This window comes from Aythya marila, assembly GCF_965140915.1.
Source record: "Aythya marila genome assembly, chromosome: 1".
Classification (NCBI taxonomy): Eukaryota; Metazoa; Chordata; class Aves; order Anseriformes; family Anatidae; genus Aythya; species Aythya marila.
Window position 1 is genome coordinate 24,207,308 of NC_139042.1, and position 15,014 is coordinate 24,222,321.

Below are 15,014 nucleotides of genomic sequence, written 5' to 3' on the forward strand. Positions count from 1 at the left end.
ATTTTTTTGTCTTCTGTGTACCTTGCTCATTCACAATCCCACCTATACAATCCATGAGGATTAAGTCTGTCAAAATAATTAAATTTTCCATTTCACTGTCAAACCAAAACCATCTCCTCAGCAAAATAAACCTAAGGAAAACAAAAGTATTAAATTTAGAGTAGAATAATTCATTTTCAAGTGTATGACAGAGAAAGAAGAGACAGAGACTAGAGCAAAACAAGACGGATAGGAAAGAAATAGTTTTCTCAGTAGTTCATTCATGATGTCAGCAGACCTGTTTAATTTACAATTTACACTGGACTGCTCAATGTATTCTGTTTTGGGGTGCCAGAAATCCCTCCTGTTGAAGGTCTTGTACTAGAATTGCCTGCCTTTCCTCCCTCCCTCCCTCCCTCCCTTTCTTCCTTCCTTCCTTCCTTCCTTCCTTCCTTCCTTCCTTCCTTCCTTCCTTCCTTCCTTCCTTCCTTCCTTCCTTCCTTCCTTCCTTCCTTCCTTCCTTCCTTCCCTCTTTACTATGAGAACACTGCAAAGCTAGTCCACTGTATCTTTGCTTTTATTTAGTGTTTGAAATGAAGGGATTTTGGAAGCTTTTTATCTCAGAAAGTGTGAGAATGATCTCTTTTGTCTTTTCTAGCATTTTTATAATTTTCACTCTAACCAAAACTGCAAATTTATAACATGATTGTGACTGTTCCAACACTAGAACTTTTTTTTTTCAAATAAAAAATTCATGAAAGTTATGAAAAAAAAAAAAGAGAAATAAAAAAAAGAAAGGAAAAAGAAAAAGAGAGAAAGAGAGAACGAAAGGGAGAAAAAAGGGAGAAAGAGAGAGAGAGAGAGAGAGAAAGAAAGAGAAAGAAAGAAAGAAAGAAAGAAAGAAAGAAAGAAAGAAAGAAAGAAAGAAAGAAAGAAAGAAAGAAAGAAAGAAAGAAAGAAAGAAAGAAAAAGAAAGAAAGAAAAAGAAAGAAAAAGCAAGAAAAAGCAAGCCTTGCCCATTCCTGTTATTATAAGATCTTGCAATCACAGAATTTGTCATGGAGGAAATAAGAGTTGAAAGTTGTGTGTTGAAAGCAGTGTACCATGCTTCCTCTGAATGTCTGTACTGACTTTCTGCCTTCAGCTTGAATCTGCCTCATCACCATGCATTTGCTTGGTGAATGCTGGTCTGGTACTGGTTATCATAATGGGCCTGCTCTGCACTTCTCCTTGGGTATAGTGGGACAACCTGGGCTGGTGACAGGCTCCCAGCTCCCCTTCCACTGCAGAGCTGCAGGTTCCTGCCTCTCCCTGGCAGGCAGTGTCCTTGGCAGTTATTTCCAGGCTGTTTTTGATTTCCTACGCACTAGTTCAAACGTAGCTTATCTCAAAATGCCTGGAAGTCCCTATTCAAGTTCAATTGCCTTCATAAAATGAGTAATATCAAGTCAGCTTTGTGACAATGGCTGTCCATGTCTTAATTCATCGTCTAATGAGAGCTGGCACTAGTATTCTTAGAACCAAAATGCAAGCATGGCTGACTATACAAAATCATTGGAATTACAAGTGCCTACATGTAAACAGGCCCTCTGACCTGAAGCACTTAATTTCAGAGCTCTGACATGAAGCACGAGGGCTCAGTAGAGAAAACTCATTTGCTCCTTGCATCATGATTCTTACAGAGGCAAAAGGAAGAATTCAGCCTTCTTGCCTCTCAACATATCACCATTTTCCACACAGAAAGGAATTCTCTCTTAAAAGCAAACAGAGGAAAGAATGAATTAATGAATAAATAAACCAGCAGAAGTATTTGTCAAACACAGAGATACAATTAATGTGATACATGGCAGGAAACAAGAGTTTCCTGGGGACAGATGCTGTTACACAGATGTCTTGCTTGTGCAAAGATCCACTACATTACATAAATACACATTTAAGAGAAACCTTAGGCAGGAAAATTTCAAAATCTTGAGTGTTGGATTTAATGCCAAGTGTTCTTGCCTTGTTTCTAATCCCTGGCAAACTTAAAACTGCTCCCTGCTAATAATCTTCTCCCAGGACTGGAAATTAAAGAACTACCCCAATCTCTAATCATCTGTTGGGCAGGACAGTAGATGACCACTGACACTCATAGCTTAACCAATACTGTTTTTGAAGAACGTAGTACATACACTTTTTGGTCTTTGCAAAGAACATAGTAATTTGAGATCCTATAGAAAATAGGTAATTAAATGTAGTATTAAATTAACACAACCCCCTCTTAACCCATCCAGAATGAAATCTCCACAAAATGTTCAGAGCGAAAAATTTTGCTAAATAATCACTTGTTGATAAAGAGAATTTTATTTTATTTTACTTTATTTTATTTTATTTTATTTTATTTTATTTTATTTTATTTTATTTTATTTTATTTTATTTTATTTTATTTTATTTTATTTTAATATTTTTTTCTTCACCAAAACTGTAGGTAAACTGAAAAACCTTAATGGCAAAATAGGAGGAAGATAAGCATGTTTAGAAACTCATCCGGTACTTATGGTGCAGATAGAGAGGAAAGTGAATCTAAATCTACTTTTGCTTTTAAAGGTGACATCCTCCATGCACAAATCAGAATTCTGCCCCTTGTGATAACCTTTATGAAGCAGTGAAATATAAAAACAAGAATGTTAGTTTAAAAAATCACGTTAATACAGCAGGATTACAACAGTTGCTAGATTTCCTACAGACTGATTTTTCTCAGAAAACCATCCAGAACACTATGAATGGTAGAAGCTGTGCAGATTTCTGGCTTAACATGACATACATAGCAAGGAGGTACAGAAAAAGGTTAAACTCTGAGGAAACTCTTAATTTTATAAATTTGCACTAGCTACTTTTGTCACCATTGAACTAAATCAGAAACAGCGGTGATGCAGGACTTCTTTAGGTAGTAGAGGCTGTGAATAGCTCCTTAGATGCTTACAGGGGCCCAATGAGGTCAGTGCAGCCACCATGCACTCTGCTAGGCAGATATAGAGGACACAGCATGTGTGATACACTGATCTCCTTCTACAGGGACAGTCAGCATTGCCTTGAAATAGTCTTTGTGTAAAACAGACCTGCAGAACTGCGTTAGACAGAGATGAGTGTGATAAAAGTCACCTAAGGAGTCCTACACCTGGCTCAGAGGAACTCTTGTAGAAATATAGAAACCTTGACTGGAAGACAGATGATTTAAAGAGATCTGAATGGGAAATGTGTCATCAGTGTTATGGGAATTTGAGAACACAAAAAAATATATCATCATTCTTAATATAGGTGTACTCTATTTTATTATCACTATATATGGCTATATACTGAAAATCAGATAAAATATCTGAACTCAGAAGAAACTTCTGAGAAGTGTATAAGCAAAATTTATGTCACTTACTGTGTCTTTGTTTTACAAAATTTAATAGCACATGATTATGTACAAGCCTATCCAAAAAAAAAACTTACATGTACATTTAATTTCAATTTGAATTAGTAGCTGCTAAGCAAGCATTTAAAAGTTGATGAATGGTCCAAACCTTTACTGAATATAAATTGGGAAACTGGGGTTTTAGTTATAGCTTGGAAAGCCCAGCTCTGAGCTGGGATATACATGGACGAATTCCACTGGGTTATAAATTCATACCTTCTTTCTCTTGTTAGGTAGCACTCCATTTTATTAACTGAAGTTTACTGGCTACCTTAAATGAGGATAAAAAATTGGTCCAAACGGACTAATATACATGTATTCCAAAGCAGGATATTTTTCAGGAAATATTTGGAAACCAAAAATCCTCAGGTGTGAAGCAAATTTTGAATCTGAAAAGATAATATGTACACTTCAGAAAGGATCTTAGATCTACAGCTGTCATTCCTTGCAGAATAAAATGCTAAAAGCTTTTACATCCTTAACAAAACCTAATTTTTCCAAAAATTAGGAAAAGGAAAAAAAAAAAAAAAAAAAGCAGCTTCTATTGCCTGAATTCAAACTGTACTTAAACACATCTTTTTTTTTTCAAAATCAAGCCTGCCATTAAATAAAGGGTATATTTATTAAATGTGGGTGTTAGATAATCAGAATTGTAGAATGGGTACAAGCTGTGCTTTTTCATCCTAGACATTTACAGCAACTGATTCCAGTTTTCCAGCAAGTAGAGAAAGAGTTTAGTCAAAAAAATTGTTGTTTTTAGTGTAAAATATACGCTAAAGTGTTCTTTATATTCAAGGATTTTCATATTTGCTATAAAGGAGACAACAGTCAAATGAAAAAAACACAAATATTAACTTGAACAAGTTGTTCATGGCTGCTTTCCGTTCTTAAAAAAAAAAAAAAAAAAAGGAAAAAAAAACACCTTTTGTCATGTCATAATAATGATTACTTTCAAGGGCTGCCATTTGACAGTCCCACACAGTGTAGGAGGGGTGAATGAAAGCTGCTGCTTCTGCCTTCAGGCTGAAGCATACAGCAGACTCACACAACAAGCAAGAGCCGATAGGATGTTACATAGCATTATCTCAGTCATTGTCTAATGATGCTTTGAGTTGTCCTTAGATTTCATTTTGTTTTTCAGGGGGTTTCAAGAAGAGTAAGTCTTTCTTGCCTTCTAACTCCAGTGAGCCACACTTCATGGTTTTAACTATGTGCTTCATTTTGGTCTGCATTTCAAAAAACATGAGGCATGAAGAATGATTATGTTGTTCAGGCAAAGATAAAACAATCTCTTGTTAGACTTGATTCCAATTCCCCTGCAGACAGCCTACACAAAACCATGGGCATTATTATCACGGGTATTATTTAAATCACAGTTATATTCTTGAGGTCTGACTGACACTGACACTGACTTATGGCAGTTTACATAGATGATTCCTGAACCCTTGCTGACAGGCTAATGGAATCCATGAAATCCTGAGCAGTAGTTCATTTGTACTGAATTGCACCTGAAAATACAGTATGTGGGTAGATTTAAGTGTCTGTGTCCAGTCTTTCAGCAACAGCTTGTGCAACCAATTTTGTGCATATAAGAAAACACATTTGGAGTAAAACCAAACGTCTTAATTAGTTCTCTTACATTTATACTGAAAATATTTCTAACCGATGCACTTTATTGTTTGTTTATGGTCTCAGACATTATCTAGTACTATTTTTAAAAGTTTCAGTTTACTGTTGCACAAAACAGGAGTCTGATCCAGCTTCCTTTAAAGTCATAGAATCATAGAATCACAGAATGGTTTGGGGTGGAAGGGACCTTAAAGACCACCAAGTTCCAACCCCCTGCCATGGGCAGGGACACCTCCCACCAGATCAGGTTGCCCAAAGCGCCATCCAACCTGGCCTTGAACACCTCCAGGGATGGGGCACCCACAGTTTCTCTGGGCAACCAGTCAGAGGGCCTCACCACCCCCCGTCTAAATAATTTCTTTCTAATGTCTAATCTAAACCTACCCTATTTTAGTTTAAAGCCATTCCCCCTTGTCCTAACACTCTGCTCCCTGACAAAGAGTCCCTCCTCAGCTTTCATGTAGTCCCCCTTTAGGTACTGGAAAGCCCAGTGTAAGGTCTCCCTGGAGACTTCTCCAGGCTGAACAGTCCCAGCTCTCTCAGCCTGTCTTCATAGGAGAGGTGCTCCAGCCTTCTGATCATTCTCATGGCCATCCTCTGGACTTGCTCTAACAGATCATAGAATCACAGAGTCATAGAATCATATGCCCAAGTCTTTCTTGTGCTGGAGGCCCCACAGCCAAATGCAGCACTCCCGGTAGAGTTTCATGAGAGGAGAGTAGAAGGGGAGAATTTCCTCCCTTGCTTTGGTGTGTGACCATCCAGCCAATTCCTTACCCACTGAGTGGTCCATCCATCAAATCCATGTTTTGCCAATTTATAGACAAGGACATGAGCCAGCAATGTGCCGTGGTGGCCAAGAAAGCCAATGGTATCCCGGGCTGCATTCGGAAGAGTGCTGCCAGCAGGTCAAGGAAGGTGACCTCCCCCTCTGCTCAGCCCTGGTGAGGCCACACCTGGAGTATTGTGTCCAGTTCTGCGCTCCCAGGTACAAGAAGGACATGGAACTCCTGGAGCGAATTCAGAGGAGGGCTGCTAAGATGATTAGAGGACTGAAGCACCTGTCGTACGAGGACAGGCTGAGAAAACTCAGTCTGTTTAGCCTGGAAAAGAGAATACTGAGGGGAGACCTCATCAATGTGTATAAATATCTGAGGGGATGGTGCCGAGAGGATAGAGCCGGTCTCTTTTCCGTTGTCCCCAGCATCAGGACAAGAGTCAATGGGCACAAACTTAAGCACAGGAGGACTTGCTTGAATATGAGGGGGCAGTTCTTTACTGTGAGGGTGACAGAGCACTGGGACAGGTTTCCCAGAGAGGTTGTGTAGTCTCCTCTGGAGATATTCAAAACCTGCCTAGATGCCATCCTGCACAACATGCTCTGGTGATCTTCCTCAACAGGGAGGTTGGACCGGGTGATCTTCAGAGGCCCCTTTCAACCTCGGCCATTCTGTGATTCTGAGATATTATGAAGGACATTGCCAAATGTTTTGTACAAGTCCAGGTAGATGACGTCAGTTGCTCTTCCCCTAACTACATGTACCAATGCTGTAACCCCATTGTAGAAGGTCGCCAAATATGTCAACCACAATTTGCACTTAGTGAAGCCATGTTGTCTTTCACTAATCACCTCCTTACTTTCCATGTGCCTTAGCATATTTTCTAGGAGTATCTTCTCGACAATCTTGCCAGGCACAGAGGTGAGACTGACTGGCCTGTAGTTCCCCTGGTTTTCCTTTTTTTCCTTTTTAAAAATGGGGGTTATGTTTCCTCTATTCCAGTCAGTGGGAATTTCACCAGACTGAAGTCATTATATGTGCATTACCATGGCTATTGTAGGTGAGCACTGAGATTTTTCACAGTTGGATTCATATACATTGAATGTCAGCAAACCCAGCTGTGTTCACACCACAGACCCTAATAGCACCTTTATACTAGTCCCGTCACTTTCATCCTCCAGCTTATTTACCATCTTCATGCTGCCCATGTGAAGTATATTGTTTTGTACTAGCAGTGCAGGACATTGTTATTCCTTCTGTATTTTTTTTTTTTTTTTTTTTTTCTAGCCATGAAATGCAGTGGAAGCAAAGAATGGAAAGTGTGGAGAGTAAAGAAGGAGGGTAAGTATGACACTTGACTGAAAACTTTAGCCCCTCCTCCTTGCAGCTAAACATTTCACAGACACCAACCGTTTTCAGCTGTCTACCTGACCAGCATCCCAGAATACTCTCACTTTGTTTTGATACTCTGAAACTTGAAACACAATCTACCTGGATCTCATGTTTTGCAGGGATATTGCCAGGATGCATCCACCCAGCAAAACCTCTAATCATAATTTAGAAGCATGTTGTAATGGGACCATAACAGTCTAGATGCATGCCACTGCCACAAGCTGTCAAGACTTTTTTTTCTTTTTTTTTTTTTTTCTACTTCAACCCCAGCAGGCAGCCAAATGCAACCCAGACACCCAGGTAGGATGGGGGAGAGAATGGGAAAGGTAAAAGTACAGGAACTCCTCGGTTGAGACAAAGACAGTTTGCTAAAAGTAAAAGGTAAAATCACGTGTGGAAGCAAAGCAAATCAAGGAATTCATTTACAACTTCCTATTGGCAGGCCACTCCCAGGAAAGCAGGACTCATTGCATGTAGCAGTTTCTTTGGAAGACAATTACTTCACTTTGAACATTCCCCTCCTTCATCCTTCTTTCCCCCAGCTGTTATAGCTGATCATGATGCCACATGGTATGGGACATCCCTTTGGTCAACCCTGGTCAACTGTCCTGGCTGTGTCCCCTCCCAGCTCCTCCTGCACCCCCAGCCTCCTCACTGGCAGGGCAGCACAAGAAGAACAGTCCTTGGCTCTGTGTAAGCACTGTTCTGCAGCAATGAAAAATATCAGTGTGTTATCAACATTATTTTCAAAAAAATCCAAAGCACAGCTTTATGAAAGCCTCTACGAAGAAAGTTAACTATCCCAGATAAAACCATGACAAGATGTTCTTACCTTGGCATATCTTCATATAAAGGTTAGTTTTATATAAAAACTTTATATATATATGTATATATATATGCATATATATATATATATGTATATGCATCTTACCTCTGTTTCAGACAGCCAAACCTGTTAAAGTCTATAGTTGCTACCCAGGTTCACAGCTACTGGCCTACCCCACTGCTTTTCTGACTTTGATGGCATTAGTGCGAAGTAACAAAGACAGGGAAAAAGAAGTTACAAAGACAGGGAAAAAAGTAACTCCGTGTAGACATTTGTATACTGACAGCTGCTAGTTGTCACCAATGACTTTAGTGAGTTGGAATCATTGTGAATTTCTGATTGAAACAGATATGGGTAAGTCTGCAACTGGTAGTGCCTACTATAATCTATGAAAACTAGAAAAAGTTCAAAGAAAGGAAATTTGGATGATCACATGACTGAAATGGATGCCAAAATAATAGACTAGGAGCACCCAAAGTGGAAAAGAGAAGACTGAGGCAGGAGATAATACTGAAATATTGAACAAGCATAACATGAAAGTAAATAGAAAGTAATAGTACTAAATACATAATATAAAAATCATACAAAAACAATGAATAAGGAATCATTGTTCACTATTTCTTATAAAAACAGATCCACTCAACACCAGCTGAAACTATCAGGTAACAGCTTAAAAATAAGACAGTTAAATTAAGATCTCTAGCCATTATTTGCCAACTTTATTTTTTTCTATAACGGTTAATCTACCTATGTTGCCATTTCAAAACTGAATGAGAGACTATGTATAAGAAAGTCAGCCTTAACAGCTACATATTGTCACAAGTGCAGGCAAGTGAAAATAGAATTCAGAAGAGTGTGAGGGATCTTTATTGCCCTTTGTAAGACCTGGCATGAAAACTAGAAGTATTTGTCACCATCATTTAAAAGCAGGTATCTTCATCTTCAAAGAATCAACATTTTCTCTTCTGCCTGTGCTGCTAGTCATATCAGATAAATCATGATTCCCCAGATAACTAATTCATTAAGTAATACCAAAGATACCTGCAAAAAGAGCTGAAATAGTTACCCTTTGACATGGAAATGAGCTGTGCACTGGCAGCTGCAATGGCAGCTGCAATTGAGAAGGAAGCTTTTTGTCCTGCTTTCAGCACTCCCAGCAAACTATGGACATCATGTTGAAGGGCTTGCTGAATGTCAAGAAGACATATGGGATATTGGACATTTGTCACAGAGTGCTCAAACTTCACTAACTGGCAAAGGTAATTGAAAGAGAAGAGTGAGTGAGATTTAAGGAAAATAACAATAACAAAAACAAAAACAAAAACAAAAACATGATACACATGATACCAGAGAGCCTGAACTACTTCGAATTGGGACAGCATAAAGTCTTTTTGTATTCAGAGCACTGTAATACTGTTAAACATCATATCCTTACGATTATTAACCTAGTATTTATTTCAGTAAAAACAGTTACACCAAGACCATCAGAAAAATGCAATATAAAAATGATACTTACATTTTTATTACTCTTCAGTATGTCATAACAGAAAAGTAATTTTAGGGAGGACATAATAAGAAAATTATATCAAAACATACAATAAAACAATCTATTTTGCACTTTGGGGACTGTAAATAGCTCTCAAAATGAAACTGCTAGGCTTCTGGGTCTCAGTGAAAAGTCTACAACAGCTCAAGCTAAGTAAAATACTCTAGTTGCATTAAAACGGTGGAACTCTGCATCTTGCTGTTATAAATCCTTAATGGAGTAACAGCCTTATCAACTTTATTGCCTATCAGACACCTACTGTATCTTTTTCCAGTATTGGATCAAAATAATATGGGAAAGAGGCCCAGGAGAAACAGTGTATTAAGAAGCAGAGGGATGGGTGGAGTGGGACTGAGAGGTCTGGATTACAGAAGCACAATGTTTGCCTGATGAAACATGTTTTGGAAGAACTATCATTATTTGAATGGCATGGTAATAAAAGATACAATTAAAACTAACTTCTTTCTATTCTTTCCTTCTTTCCCCCAAAGCATGCAAAGTCATGAGCCTGATGTGTGATTTTTTTGCACTGGTAATTACAAAAATATGATTACTTAAAAAACTCTGAGCTATCCAAACCGGTTGCAGTGGGAATCTTCTGGCAGAGCAGACCAATATAAAGCACAATCTCTAGGGGAAAGAATCCCCTTCCTGTTTCCCCTAACTGCAGAAATTAGTCCACAGGGTTAAGACAACAAAGATTGTTCTAGGTATCTTAATGGTGGAAGGAAAAGGCCTGTTCTTTTTCTAGGCCTCAACAGGAAAGAGGAATAGCCTATCGGCTTACAGATGGTGCAAAGACGGAGTGTGCTAAGTTAAAGACAAATAGAGGGTGAAGTGAGAAATGCTAAAAATGATCATATGTATGTCAATAAATGTAAAGAAGCTGCTATGGAGCGACAACCTACCTTCAATTAAAAGGGAAGATTGCACAAAAGCATTACCAGATGGAGAGAAATGACCAAGCTTGTTTGTTTTGGCTGGTTTTGATTCACCTTTCTTCCTTCACTAGCAGGTAGGTTGAGTCTTGTTATTATACAGAGTTTGAGGAGACAAAAATGTGCCCTGATGCTCAGTCAGTGAAGTAACTGACTTCGGTAGAAACAGATTTCACCCAGGGTCTTCTAAATACAGAAGAACATCTTAGATCAGGGGGTACTTATTGTTCTTCTTTTTCAGCCTAAGATGCTACAACTGGATTAATTCTAAGACAAAGTACAAGGCAATTTCATTTAACTTGCGTTGTAATGCAAAATATGGAACGGCTCTGTAGGTGTCTTAAGCATGGAATATTCTGTCTCTACCCTAGATAAAAATACAGAGTGGACCTTTTACCCCTCAGACTACAGGGAATAAAGATGGCTGAATACCAGATGTCTCACATCTGGTATCATGAAATGTTTAACATTTTGCTTGCAGAACCGTGTTTGTCAGAAACAAAGTAAATGCAGTAAAAAATGGATCTTTTCACAGTCAGGCTATTTTTTCCACTCTAATGACTTCTAGATTCTTTAAAGAGAAGATCTTTCTTCAAGATCTTTTCAAGATCCTTGAAAAAGATTTGAGGACTGTTTTTTTACTGAATCACTCTAGTATTTTATTTTATGTTATTTATTTTATTTTATCATCTATTTACATTGAAAGACTTGTAGGAAGCAAGTTGCTTGATCCCAACATCCTCTTAACTACTCTCAGAGATAACTCTGAGATAAAAGACTTGTATTGCAAACAAGAGCTTGTTACTTTTAAAACTTCAGATTACTTTTCATTTCTCATGGAGAAGAATTTTAGATACGGCACATAAGCGTTAAAAACATTGTTTTCCCAGTGACTTTTATATTGACCTTTGGTAATCAAACACTGTTTTTTCACAACCCGGGGAAAATTATGCCTATTATCTAACAAAGGAAGTTAGAATCCTCATAAAATGCTTCAGAGACTTTACTTCAAAATTAAGTCTGGAAATAGGCTAGTTATTATGGACTTTCTACTTTCATATCGTACCTTTAATGTGCACTACTGACAAAAATCAACAAACTTGCTTCAGTAAAAAAATAGTATTTTTTCTATGTAGGATTTAATGCTAGTAAATAACAGCTTGTGACTGTGGGTCACTGGTATTTTCATTTTATTGTTTCATTAAAAAAATCCATATCCACCTATCTGGACAGATAGGTGGATAAATGTTCCAGAAGAAGGTTTCTTATAATTTTCTGATATTTTTTTTTTCAAGTCAAAGGAGAAAGACTTTAAATATGGAAGTAAAACCAGTCAGGGGAGGGCAGAAGCAGTGAAAAGATTGAGAAGATAATGCTGTTTCACTCTTGAAAAGACAGTCATAGACAATAGAGAGGAAAAAAGAAATGGTGACAGGTCACCATCAATGTCATGCCTCTCACTGTTTCTAATTTTTACAAGTGGGAAGGGAAGGGAAGGGAAGGGAAGGGAAGGGAAGGGAAGGGAAGGGAAGGGAAGGGAAGGGAAGGGAAGGGAAGGGAAGGGAAGGGAAGGGAAGGGAAGGGAAGGGAAGGGAAGGGAAGGGAAGGGAAGGGAAGGGAAGGGAAGGAGAGGAGAGGAGAGGAGAGGAGAGGAGAGGAGAGGAGAGGAGAGGAGAGGAGAGGAGAGGAGAGGAGAGGAGAGGAGAGGAGAGGAGAGGAGAGGAGAGGAGAGGAGAGGAGAGGAGAGGAGAGGAGAGGAGAGGAGAGGAGAGGAGAGGAGAGGAGAGGAGAGGAGAGAAAAGAAAAGAAAAGAAAAGAAAAGAAAAGAAAAGAAAAGAAAAGAAAAGAAAAGAAAAGAAAAGAAAAGAAAAGAAAAGAAAAGAAAAGAAAAGAAAAGAAAAGAAAAGAAAAGAAAAGAAAAGAAAAGAAAGAAAGGCATTTTTGGATTTTGCTCAAAAAAATCAGTAAAGTCCAAGTCTATTAAAACAGCAGTACCTGAAACATCATGAATGTAATTCAAAGTGTTCCAAGGCTGCTGCAAAGCCATTTAAACACACTGAATCAAATTATACTTCAAAACTGGTTTTGGAGCTCCCTAGCAACAGTATTAATTGCCTAACATAAACTAAACTCTCTGCAAAATCTTAATAAGCCAGGATGTTATTTAACTACAAAAGAAATGTCTGCTAAAACTCTAGAAGAGTGTGTCAGTAAATAATACAATAGAACACTTTGTTTCATTGAAGTCATTAGTACCAGGCAGCATATACATATGTATCCATATACATGTATATATAATATGCATAGTATACATACAATCAGCTGTACCTTTAGTAGATTAAAACATGTTAATGTTGCAAGGAATCAGTTCATGTGCATTTCAAATGTACCTGAGATATTCAGGTACATTTGATTCCCATTGAGTCTGCTTGGATTCAGCTTCTAGCCAGCAACACAACTGTTCATATTTGGGTCAATATCAACATCCTTTCCCACTGGCATCCTCCAGATACTGTCCCCACAGCAGGGACAAGTAACATACATCTTTGCAAGCAGATGAAAGAGCCATCAAAGTCACACTTCAGGATTTAATTACATGTCCAGTTTATTTCGATAATGAAGATCACAGTCAGTTTGATATAGGATGTAGTCGCTGGCAAAGTGCTTTGAGGTATAATGAAAGCCAAATTCAAGTTTTCTGATGAACTGGTACAAGTTATGACTTTGAAAAGCTTTATTATGATATTTTTGTATAGACTAAAACAGTTAGCTCTCCAAAGCCCACTGACAAAGCTGGATTGTAGCACTCTCCTTGTAGTCCTTGTTTTTACCATTTTTAATGGTGAAAGCATCTTCACAGTTTTATATCTGTTGCTCTTTTACTTTATTGACTAAAAGGCTTTCTTGTAGCCCACTTTTGTGTTCTTAGTAAGAATTCTTCTCTGCCTGGGCTATCCATCCTACTGTAGCACTTCCAGAGCCGGGTTCAGTGCCAACTGGAGGAATGGCCAGAAACTCAATCAGGAGTGCTTATTATCAGCAGCGTAAGGTACCCAGTCCACACTCAGGGTAAGAGAAGAGGCCTTCACCTCACCTTCTAAAACACCCAGCTTTGGGTTCCATCTCCAGACATCTGAGAATACCACCTCCCACTTTCTTTTTTTTTTTTTTTTTTTTTTTTTTTTACAATGTCACTCCATCTTTGGTTTCTTACCCATTAATAACACATCAGCTTGCTACTAGGTCAGCTCACTGTGCAAGTTTGATATTTACGGGTGAGGCAGAACTATATGTCCTTTTGATTACTCAGAACACAATATATAGTGTTTAACCGGTCTTTTGTCATCTACATGAAGACAGATACCTGATCCAGTCAAAGATCTGATGGCACAAAGTTTCTCCTTCAGAAATTTTTATGAGTTTGAAATGGCAAAGTGAGGTGAATAAAACTCACTGTGGCAAAGAGGAGGGCTGTTTTGTACACATATGCCTTGGGGATCTTTTATCTGCTGTTCTGCAGTGCTCACTAATACTTGGTAGAAGTCCATGAAAGCCCCTGTACCAAAACCATAATGATCTGAGATTACCCATTTGTAGACAGGTCTACATGAGGTACAGGTGTGAAACTGATCATACTAGCAGCAGTTGGCAGGACTGGAACCAGTATGATGCACAGGCAAGTAATAAAGGGACAGGGAAACAGGCTATGGGAAAGATGGGAGATAGTAAGATACAATATTGTGCATGTTTTGTTTTGTTTTGTTCTTTTTATAATAAAGGGATCTTGGAGGACAGGACACAGCCCTCCTAGGATGAGGACTGGTCTATTTTTGCCTCCTGTGGCTGAGAATACATGCATGCAGGCTACCAACTGGTGTTAAATGAGGTGCAGGGACAGATATATCCTTTTTAGTTCCAATAGAACATAAATTCCTGGTCATTGTGATTTGGAAAATACTGCAAAAATATACTAAAAGCATTCTGATTTGGGGTTCCTGAAAATCTGTGCATTTACTAGCAATGTTTATAGTGAATCAGTTTTAAAGTTAATTCAGAAAAAAAAGCATCTTATTTCTATGGAAAAGATATGTGGCAAAAGGCTGGGGTTTGATCAGATATTTTTCTTCACATCCACATTTTGACCTGTTTGACTATTCATTTAGAATTCCCAAGCCTTTTTATTATTTGTGTAATCCTGTATGGGAGCTGCTATCTACAGGTTTTGAATTTATTATCTCAGGCTGCACAAAAGGACCATAAGATAACCTCCTCCCCTACCATTCTGTTATGGCTGATAGCAACTTTAAACATTCTAATAATGGAAAAGATCAGAGCTTGGCTGAGCAAGCTGCTAGCTTTTTTAAAGAGTATATACTAGTACTGCAACAAACTAGAGCCAGGAATGGAAGAGGAAAAGAGAATAGCTGGCGGAGAGGGGAGCAGGAAGAAAGCATGGAAGGCAGCAGGCAGAAAATCCTTTTAATAC